The sequence below is a fragment of the Salvia miltiorrhiza genome, chromosome 3 (genome assembly GCF_028751815.1).
Source record: "Salvia miltiorrhiza cultivar Shanhuang (shh) chromosome 3, IMPLAD_Smil_shh, whole genome shotgun sequence".
In the NCBI taxonomy this organism is placed as follows: Eukaryota; Viridiplantae; Streptophyta; class Magnoliopsida; order Lamiales; family Lamiaceae; genus Salvia; species Salvia miltiorrhiza.
This window is the reverse complement of record NC_080389.1, coordinates 28,561,913-28,571,805: the sequence shown is the minus strand read 5'-3', so window position 1 is coordinate 28,571,805 and position 9,893 is coordinate 28,561,913. Positions and strand designations below refer to the sequence as shown.

Here is a 9,893-nt window from a genome sequence, read left to right as displayed (position 1 = left end):
GATGTGAGCTCTGCTCTGGATGTGAGCTCTGCTCTAGCGAGCTTTTTAGCTCTGCTCTGGCCGAGTCTTTTAGCTCTGCTCTGCTCTGGTGGCAGAGCTGAGATCGAGTATCTGAGATCGAGATCGAGTGTACTACACTTGAGATATTTTGTTTTTACCACATGCAGATTATCTTAAATGGCAAGTGGATTAGGAGGTATGAGTTAAGGGGGACATGCTTTAATTATAAAGTAAAAATGTTGGGATAACACTTTGATTCAAGTGGGATAAAATTCTTGAGCAAGTCATTATCCTAATTCTACAAATAACTCACGCACACACCCTCCCTTCTCTTCCCCATTCTCGGCCTCCCCTCTCTCTCTCTATACTCTCTTTTCCTCCATTGATGTCCATTCAAGAAAGCTTAGAGAAGCTTCATCAAACACTACTATGAGATAATCCACCATCCAATCCAACCAAATACTATCATATCTCATCAAATTCAAGAAGCTAGAGCTAAGATCAAAGTTGGAGCAAAGTCTTGATCACCTTTTAAATCCTTGAGTAAGTGATCTTAGATTATTTTTTTGATCATATTAATGATATGTGAATGAGTATATGATCATGATTGAGCTAGAAAATCACCAAACTTATTCCTAGGAAATTTTCGAAAATTAGGGGCTTGAAACCCTACGAATTTTGTTGTTTATTTTTCTTGAATTGGCTTGAGTTATATGATGATGGATTTGAGTTTATGAGATGATCTAGATGATTAATAATGGATGAGATTGAAGCTTGAGGTAGAGAAGTGAAAAATGAAAGTGTTAGTTGATGAAGAAGATGACATATATGTGTATCTATATGGGATCTTGTTTTATGATGTTGATTTGTGCTAATTGGTAACCTAGGATGTTAGATCTATGATTTTTGATCAATAGGTTATACATGATTAGTGGTATTTCAAAAGTTTTAGTTTAATAAAAACTAGGGTGATTAATAAATCTATGTGATTAATTGTGTGAAATCATTTAAGTATATAATCTTGAGCATGAAATAAGTATATGTTGAGGATTTTGGCTATGGTTTGCCATGGGAGTTTAATTGAGTTAAAGTGAGATTTGCTTTTGCTTTGAGTTGATGTTCGAGAATGATATGAGATGAGAAGAGTCGAGGTTGAGTATATTTTTTTTGAATCGCTCGATCGTTTTGATGTGGTTGAGCATATAAAGAGTTTGAGATGAGATTTTGGAGAAATTTCGTAGGCCTTACTGACCTACTGTGATCGACGGTTTGTCGATGTCAAATATCTTTGAAAGTTTTATAGCAAGTCCCTACATGAGTCTTGAGTACCCTGGTAAAATTTCAAGTCATTTAAACTTCGTTTGATATTTCTTTAAAATGCAAAACCTAAACTGTGCATTATTACCGAGAATTTCAGAAAACAGGGGAAAGAGTCATTCATTTCAGTAGCTTCCTATGTGATCTAGCTTTCCAAATTTTTATGGTATCAACCTTATTGTGTTAGCTAGATATACACCAAAGTTGAGCCCAGTTTGACAACGTTTACTATTTTTCAAAAATTGCAACTTTCGGTTACACAAAACTGCCAGAAATGGTAGATCATGGTAAAAACGTCATATCTCTCAAACCACTTGGAGTTTTCGACTCTACTTTTTTTTAAAATGAAACTAGACTCGTAGACCTTTCTTTTGGTATGAGTCTCGAGTCCAGGAGATGTCGGAGTCAGAACAGTTTAAATTGTGAAGTTGGGTCAGTGTAAAAACAGAGCATGTTTTGATGATGTTTGTTTGTGATTTCTTATGTGCCTTATGTGATTGTGTTGCCTATGTATTTGAATGAGATTAGACGAACCTTATATGAGAGATAAATCGAGACTTAGAGCCATGATTTTCTTGAAACCTATCTTTGAACTTGAGGATGTGAGATGAGTGGAGAGTTTATATAGAGTTGAGTAAACGGGATAGAATATGAGATAGAGTATGAGATAAAGCCTGAGAATTAGTCAATGAGTTCTAATCGAGATTCATTTTATGACATGAACTTTCGATGATGATGATGGTCCCTGAAGACACGAGAAGAGCAAGGAAGTAAGTAACTCCACTTTGACGGGAGATTTTGAGTAAGGTCTTCAGGTGGGCAATATTTTGAGTATATGTTTATCGTATGAGCTTTCTAAAATGATTTTATGATGTTATGAGATTAACAAATGTTTTGAGATAAATGATATTTGAGAACTGTTTGACTTGCCAATTTTTGATGTTGAGCTTGTGTGTTACCCTCTACTGATGAGACGAATTCAGTCCTGCCTCAAGCGGGATTTTGTGCACAGAGGTGACTGTGAGCCGTCTTCGGGTCGGCCGGTCACGGTACTTGAGAGGGAGGCCTACTTCTCAGTACCTTTGATGATGAGTAGTGGATGTGGTACATACATGATGAATGTTTAAACTGCACAGTTACTTATTTATGATGTTGATTATGAAAACTGCATGCACAGATTCATTGATGTTAACTTATTTCTGTGTATTGCTGAGATGAGGCAAGCTTCAAATTTATAGCTCTATGAGCAGCTTTGTTTTTCGGCGATATGTCCACTGAGTATTTATGTACTCACGCCCTGCATGTATTTCTAAACGTGCAGGATAAGCGGAGGGGGAGTATGGTGCGGTGCTGGTGGAGAATGTTTCGGGTTGACGTTTTCTTTCTCTATCGTATGTCTGTTTTGTCGATAGAGTTTTGGTATGAAGTTATGTTAAATAGAGTTTGATGTTTAAGATACTTAGTTTCCTTTGAAAATTAAGCAATACACTCACGGTTATATGTCTTCATACATATAATCGATTCGTCTTTTGCTGCGATACTCTGCATATTATTCCTCATTATGAAAAATGAGCTATACCCGTTTTGCTTTTCATGATGAGATTCCCGATATTTATCAAGTTATGACAATATTGACGAATATACCCTTTTGATGAATTATGATGATTTTTCCTTAGCATGTTTCTTTGTGAGCTTCCGCTGTTGATCTATGTATTCTTTCTATTTTCCCCCTTTCTTTTATTAGTCGTATCGATACTCGGTCCCCGCTATTACTAGTGTCGGAATCGGGCTGCGACAGAGGTTGAGGAAATGAGGAAGGTACCTTATGCTTCCGCCGTAGGTAGCCTCATGTATGCAATGCTTTGCACGAGACCTGATATTTGCTATGTCGTTGGCATGGTTGCAAGATATCAGTCGAACCCTGGACCAGGACATTCGACTGCGGTAAAGCATATTCTCAAGTACCTGAAGAGGACTCGAGATTATAGGCTAGTTTACCAATCAGACAGTCTATCTCCTTTGGGTTATACCGATTCGGATTTCCAGGCTGACCGGGATGAGAAGAGATCTACCTCTGGCTATGTGTTTACCATGGGAGGTGGAGCCGTATCATGGCGGAGTGCAACGTAGAAATGTATTGCAAACTCCACCATGGAAGTCGAATATGTAGCTGCTTCTGAAGCTGCTAAGGAGGCTGTATGGTTACGGAACTACCTCTTGGATCTAGGAGTGGTGCCTAATTTGCCTAAGAGTATCATAATTTATTGTGATAACTCGGGTGCAGTGACAAATTCTAAGGAACCCAGGAGCCACAAGGCGACCAAACACATAGAGAGAAAGTACAACATCATACGAGAAATCGTAAGCAGAGGAGATGTGTTAGTTGAGAAGATTGATACATTGGAGAACTTAGCTGACCCTTTCACGAAGAGCTTGCCGCAAAAGGCCTACGAGAAGCATGCTCGAGGGATAGGATTGCGGTTGATGCCACCCACTTAGAGAAAAACTTTCAGTATAAATGGGAGAAGAAGTGAAGTGTTTATTGTAATAGCTAGTATTTAGACGCATTGTATACTAAAAGTTTTGCTTTAGTATAAGTGGAGATTATTGGATTTGTATACTGAAAGCAAGAACCTTTTATGCTTGTATACATTGATTCCTGTATTCACTATTTTATCTCCTATCTGATTGTGTTCATGATTGCATATGTATGTTCTTTATCTCTATATAAGTAGATTATATGGTGTGTTGTAGATCACAGAAGACCGTATAATTGGAATAACCTTAAGAGATATAATATAATCACAGCCGAAATTACCCTAGGACAAGTTATTGGTTTAGGCTGCGGTATAGATGGAAGTAGTTTATCTTGACTACTTATCTATACTGGTACGTCATAACGTATTAATAGGACCATAGTGAGATGCATTCTTCTATCTGACTTAAGTGAAGAATCAAGATCTCGGTAACTTATATGATCTTAATACTAATAAGATTTCAGATATATATGTTGATTCGTTTATCACTTTGATTTACTATGAGTGAGAGTTATATAGTAACTTGAGTACTCTGTATCTTGGGTGATAGCGGTTAACATATGATATTTGCTTATCTGTATTAGTACTCGTATTCGATAGAGGTTAATGACATCCCCTTAAAGAGCTCAATAATGTTTATTGCGTTAAACCCTGCAGGTTGATTAAGTTCAGGCGCAATAATAAGGTTTGAGTGGTACTGCTTAAGGATTACAAAGAGATTAATTAATTAAGGCTGTCAGAGCTCTAATTAATTAATGGATGTCGGATATTTTAAATACGAGGATTTAATAAGTCTAAATACAAGCCCCGACTCAACACCGGCAATAAAGGGGTAAGTCAATATCGGTTCTCTAGTGGAATGAACTGATATTTATAAATTAATTATGCTCTGGGCTGACCATAGATAAATAAATTTATTTGAGGCCCATCTTTATTCCTTGTATCTGGTCCCTGGACTGGCCCAATGTCTCCTAGCCCAAGTAGGGCTAGAAATCGCCCCACACACCAAAACTGGCGCCCCCCTCTTGTTCTGTATTATAAATACAGCTGTCAGTTCTCAGGAAACACACACTGATAATTATTAGGGTTTTGAGAGCTGTAGGAGGTGCAGGAACGAGTAGGAGATTTCTAGCTTGAGACTTTCATAGCTCGTTGTCCATCCAACGGTGAAAGCTGAGCGGGATACAGTTCAGAAGATCAGAACTGGAGTCTTTCGACACGATCATCAACGACCTCTGCATTCGCTTCACAAGTAAGTAATTCCTAACACCTATGTGCAGCTGTTAAATTCATAGGAGCATGTTTAAGATTAATCGTTGTATGATAAATTAATAATAATCCAAGAAACGATCATCGGGCAAACGGAACGTTAATTCAATTTAATATTCCTTCAAATGTCAACAGCAATGTCCGAAAAAGCCTACAAGAAGTCCAGAGTGAAGTGCCAAGTGTCATCAAAATAATAGTCCGAGATTAGCTGCATGAGAAGCTGATGTTCCGCGGCCGGGATCCCAATCCTGTCAACCAGTCGATAGCCAAGCCAGCTATCCATCCAAAAAAGAATAGAGGAATCAGAGCCAATAGAGCAATGCGTGTCGCTGACCAAACAACGAATAGAATCCCGCGAACCCAACCAAATTGTAGAAGAAAACTAAGGAGAACGAGGCCACAAATAGGAGTCCAAATAACGTTGTCGGAACAACTGAAAACCCAAGGAATCCGAAGTGATCAACAACCACCCCAACCTAAGTATGAAGCTCTGACTGATGTGAGAGAAAGACTTAACATTCAACCCACCTTGGGCCTTAGGAGCAAAGACTCTATTCCACGCCACCGAAGACCTTAACTTGGACGTGGTGCTGCCCGTCCAAATAAAGGACCCACAAGCACGATCCAGATCATGCAGCAACTTAGTCGGCCACTTGTAAATCAACATGCTATAAACAGCCGCGCTCTGAATGACTAAGGTGACCTGACAAATACGGCCCGCCATAGACAACTGCATGTCCTGCCATTTAGGAAAGTAAGCAATAATACGATCCTGAATGCAAGCCAGTCGAGCAGAAGAGGCTCGGCCAGCGAAGAGAGGGACCCCCAAATAGACAAAAGGCAGAGAACCAGAGGAGAAGCCCAAATCCCTCTGAAGCTGGCGACGCAACTGAAGGGGGACCCCTTTGCCAAAATAAACCGTGGACTTGGGTTTATTGCAGAATTGACCAGAGACGTTAGCATAAATCTGAAGAATAGACTCGATCATCCTGTAACTGCGCCTGTCAGCTTTACAAAATAAGAGAACATCATCAGCATACAGGAGATGGGAAGGGAAAAGTAGTGAATGGGACATCCGCATACGAGTGATGAAACTCCTATCTGCAGCATCCAAAGAAGGCGGCTCAAAACCTACTCAGCTAAGCCAAACAAAACCGGAGATTAAGGATCACCCTACCAAACCCCACGGGAGCAGCTAAATAACCCATGCTGTTGCCCATTAAAGAGGACAAAGATCCGGGCCGACTGAAAAATGATGCTGATCCGCTGACGAAAAAGATGAGGGAACCCAAAACTGTCCAAAATAACATCCACAAACTCCCAACTCAAGGTATCAAAGGCCTTCCAGATATCAACCTTAAGGGCCATATTCCTCCCCTGAATCGAGCGTTCCATGCAGTTGACGCCTTTAGAAGCAAGAAGAATACATTCCTGAATAGAACGGCCTGAAATAAAACCAAACTGATTGGCCGAAACAATCTCTGCCGCCACCGCGTTCAACCGAGAGGCCAGAATTTTGGTGATGACTTTGAAGAAGAAGTTTCCAAGCACAATAGGGCGGTAATCCGAAACAAGGACAGCATCCGCCTTCATGGGAAGAAGGCAGAGCAGATTGGAGTTAAGACCGTGAGGAAGATAGCCATGAGAGAAAAAACGTCTCACGGCAGTGACCATATCCTCCCCCACGACCTCCCAAGAATGTTGAAAGAAGGCACCATTAAACCCATCAGGACCGGGGGTGCTATTCCCATCCATGGAGAAAACCACCGAGCGAATATCATCAGCAGAGGGGAGCACAGAAAGCAAGTTAGACTGGGCCGAGGACACAGAAGAGGGAATGTAACCAGAAATCCAGGACCTGTCCACAACACCGAAAACCGGTTCAGAAAAAAGATCCTCGTAGAAGTGAATCACATGAGCCGCCATGGTGGTCGGGTCCTCCGAGATAATGCCATCAACACTAAGCTTCTTGATGGTTTGGTTGGAACGACGCCATTTAACCATACAATGGAAAAAATGGGTATTCCTATCACTATCAGAAAGCCAAGAAACCCGACTTTGCTGTCGCAGGTGCTCAGACTTACACAAGAGGATAGTGCCAATGCGAGCCTGCAAACTAGCCTCCTGATCAAAAAGATCATCCGTGTAACCCTGCTCATCAATCCCTTCCTGAAGGGAGCTCAAATCCTGCTGCAGCTCAGCTAAGGTAATATTGTAGTTCCCGAAGGTATCCATGTTCCAGGCTTTGAGGGTCAGGCGAAGATGTTTCAATTTTTTCATAACACGGACCATCGGACAAAGTCAATCCAGCAGCGAAGACCAAGAGACACGGACCTGATCTAAAAAACCCCTCATGAGAGCACCACATATTAAAAAACCGAAACCGTCGGCCAGCCGGGGTAGAGGCCGTATCCTGGCATCTCAACAGAATAAAAGAGTGATCGGAGCCAAGCCTAGGGAGAACCAGCGCAGAAGAAGAAAACCAAATATCAGAGATCTCCTGAGAGAAAAGAGCTCTATCCAGCACTGACTCAATCGGAGAAGAGAACCTACGCCGATCCGTCCAAGTGAAGAAAGGATCGGAGGAATCAGGCTGAATCAAATCGTGATCCTCAATAAAAGCACGAAAATCACCACAAGGTCTAGAAGCCGGAGTCCTGTGACCCCGACGCTCATGAGCACCCAAGACAGAATTGAAATCACCAATCATAAGAAAAAGGACCCACAATGAAGGGATCCACATCCAACCAGAGCTGACGACGCTCAATGTAATCACAGGAAGCATGAGTGAAAGCCAGCGTGCAGACAGTCCCCATGATAGAGCATCTAATAACCACAACCTGAGCAGAAGAGAAAACCACATCCGGAACGACGTCTACCACAAACATTCTGATGAACCGGGGAGAGATGAAAAGAATGCCAATAAGAACTCGGGATACCAGAAAACTGAGATTTAAGCTAGAGAACATTAAGGAAACTCGGTCTATAAGTGCTGCAGTACTGGGAAAGGAGAGGCATAGAGGAAGAGATGCCTCTGATATTCCAACACAGCACATTCATTGAGAAACCGTAGGAAGGCCATCCTCCTGAAGAGGATCAACAGCATTATCAACCTCATCATCCCCCTATCTCTGTGAAGGGGCTCTAGCAGAGACTTCAGACATCCGCTGAAAGGCTCCAGAGGATAAGGAATCAATGGTGAAATCCTGAATCACGGCACCAGCCGACTGGGCCGCAGCAACTTTCTCCAAGAATTCCATTGGCTCAGGGGAACAACCACGCCGTGCCGCCATTAAAAGTTTGGTCCCTCCTTTCTTCCCAGGAGGATCGATATGAACTCCGCCTATCGGGGAAGATCTCCTAAAAGATACATAGCTAAACCTGCCAGAGTCCAAGGCCGACGAGGACCGCCTGATTTATGCCTAATTGTTCTAATTTTAGGGGTTTGCATGTGCTTATTTTAAGTTAAATCTTCTGGAAATTGGTGCGTTTTATGGTCTATTTTATGCTTTGCAGAAGATTTAGGTTTTCGAGATGAAGAGTGCAAATCTTGGAAAATTTGGGCTAAGAATCGTGTGTTTGTGCACACTCTAGCATGGAAGAGAAGCAAAGCCCCGTGCCAGAACCGAGAAGCCAGAGCAGAGGAATCACCTATTCCTCTGCCCAGAAGCGCCAAAGTCAGAGAAGTCACAAAGTCAGAGAAGTCACAAAGTCAGAGAAGTCACAAAGTCAGAGAACTCGCTAAACCAGAGGAGAAAAGCGCCAGAGAGAAAAGCGCCAGAGGAGATAAAGGCGCCAGAGGAGATCAAGGCGCCAGAGGAGTCAATATGCCAGAGGGTAGAGATACGTCAGAGGAATCAATACCAGAGAGGAACCCATTCCGCTGACAAGATCAGAGAAGTCATCCGTTCCTCTGGCGATAGCCATTCCTCTGGCGAGAGCCGCGATTTCCGCCCGAGTGGAGATTACTTGCTGAGCGCGTCATAGCTGGAGTTACCTTATCATCTACGATTCTATTCCTTTTAGAGTCCGGCTTTGCATGGTAATTTCCATGGTGATCCAGAAGGAGTTGAAGTCTATAAATAGGGCCATAGTTTTCATTGTATAATCAACCCTTTTGCCCTAGTTTTAGACGCCATCTTTGAGATCTCTTGGCATCTGAAGCTTAGGATTTACTTGCTTTCATAGTTTTTCATAGTTTTCGCATTCATTGTTTTAAGTTAGATTTCAATTTCGTTTTTAGTTTATTCTTGGATTGTGATTGAGTGACACAATTACACGTTCAAGACGTTTACGGTATTTCGTATTTCAATTCAATTTATTTTGTTTAATCATGTTTACATTTTTCGTTTATGATCATGCTTTCTATTTAATTATGCAATTTTAATTATGCACTTTAGTTTCATGCTTAGATTAGAAGTCTTTAAATTTACAAGTATTTAATTTCATAAGTAGGTTTAATTTAAGTTCTTTAAAATCTTGCCTAGGGTTTAATAGTTCAATTTGCCTAGTTAATTTTAAGTTCAGTTTTTAATTAAGTTTTTAATTCCAAGTTTTAGTTTAATAATCAATCTCTTTACTGCTTTCTTTACTGTTTTTCCTACGATACTACTAAAAGCCCTTAAAGACTTTCCTTGAGAGATGACACTGGGTCAACTTACCATCACTAGGATGTCCTTGTTCTATTGCAAGTCAAACTAGAGGTGTTCTAGGTTGAGTCAAATTTTGGCGCCGTTGCCGGGGAAAGTTTTAGGCGTTTTAGTTGTGTCG

General features: G+C 41.2%; 1 long non-coding RNA gene across 1 annotated transcript; it reads left to right on the top strand.

Moving 5' to 3' along the window:
• The first annotated feature begins 213 nt into the window (after nt 1-213).
• LOC131014030 (uncharacterized) lies at nt 214-2,724 on the top strand. The gene is made up of 3 exons (XR_009097950.1): nt 214-543; nt 2,069-2,132; nt 2,639-2,724. It is a non-coding gene; the product is annotated as an uncharacterized LOC131014030 (long non-coding RNA).
• The last annotated feature ends 7,169 nt before the right edge of the window (nt 2,725-9,893 follow it).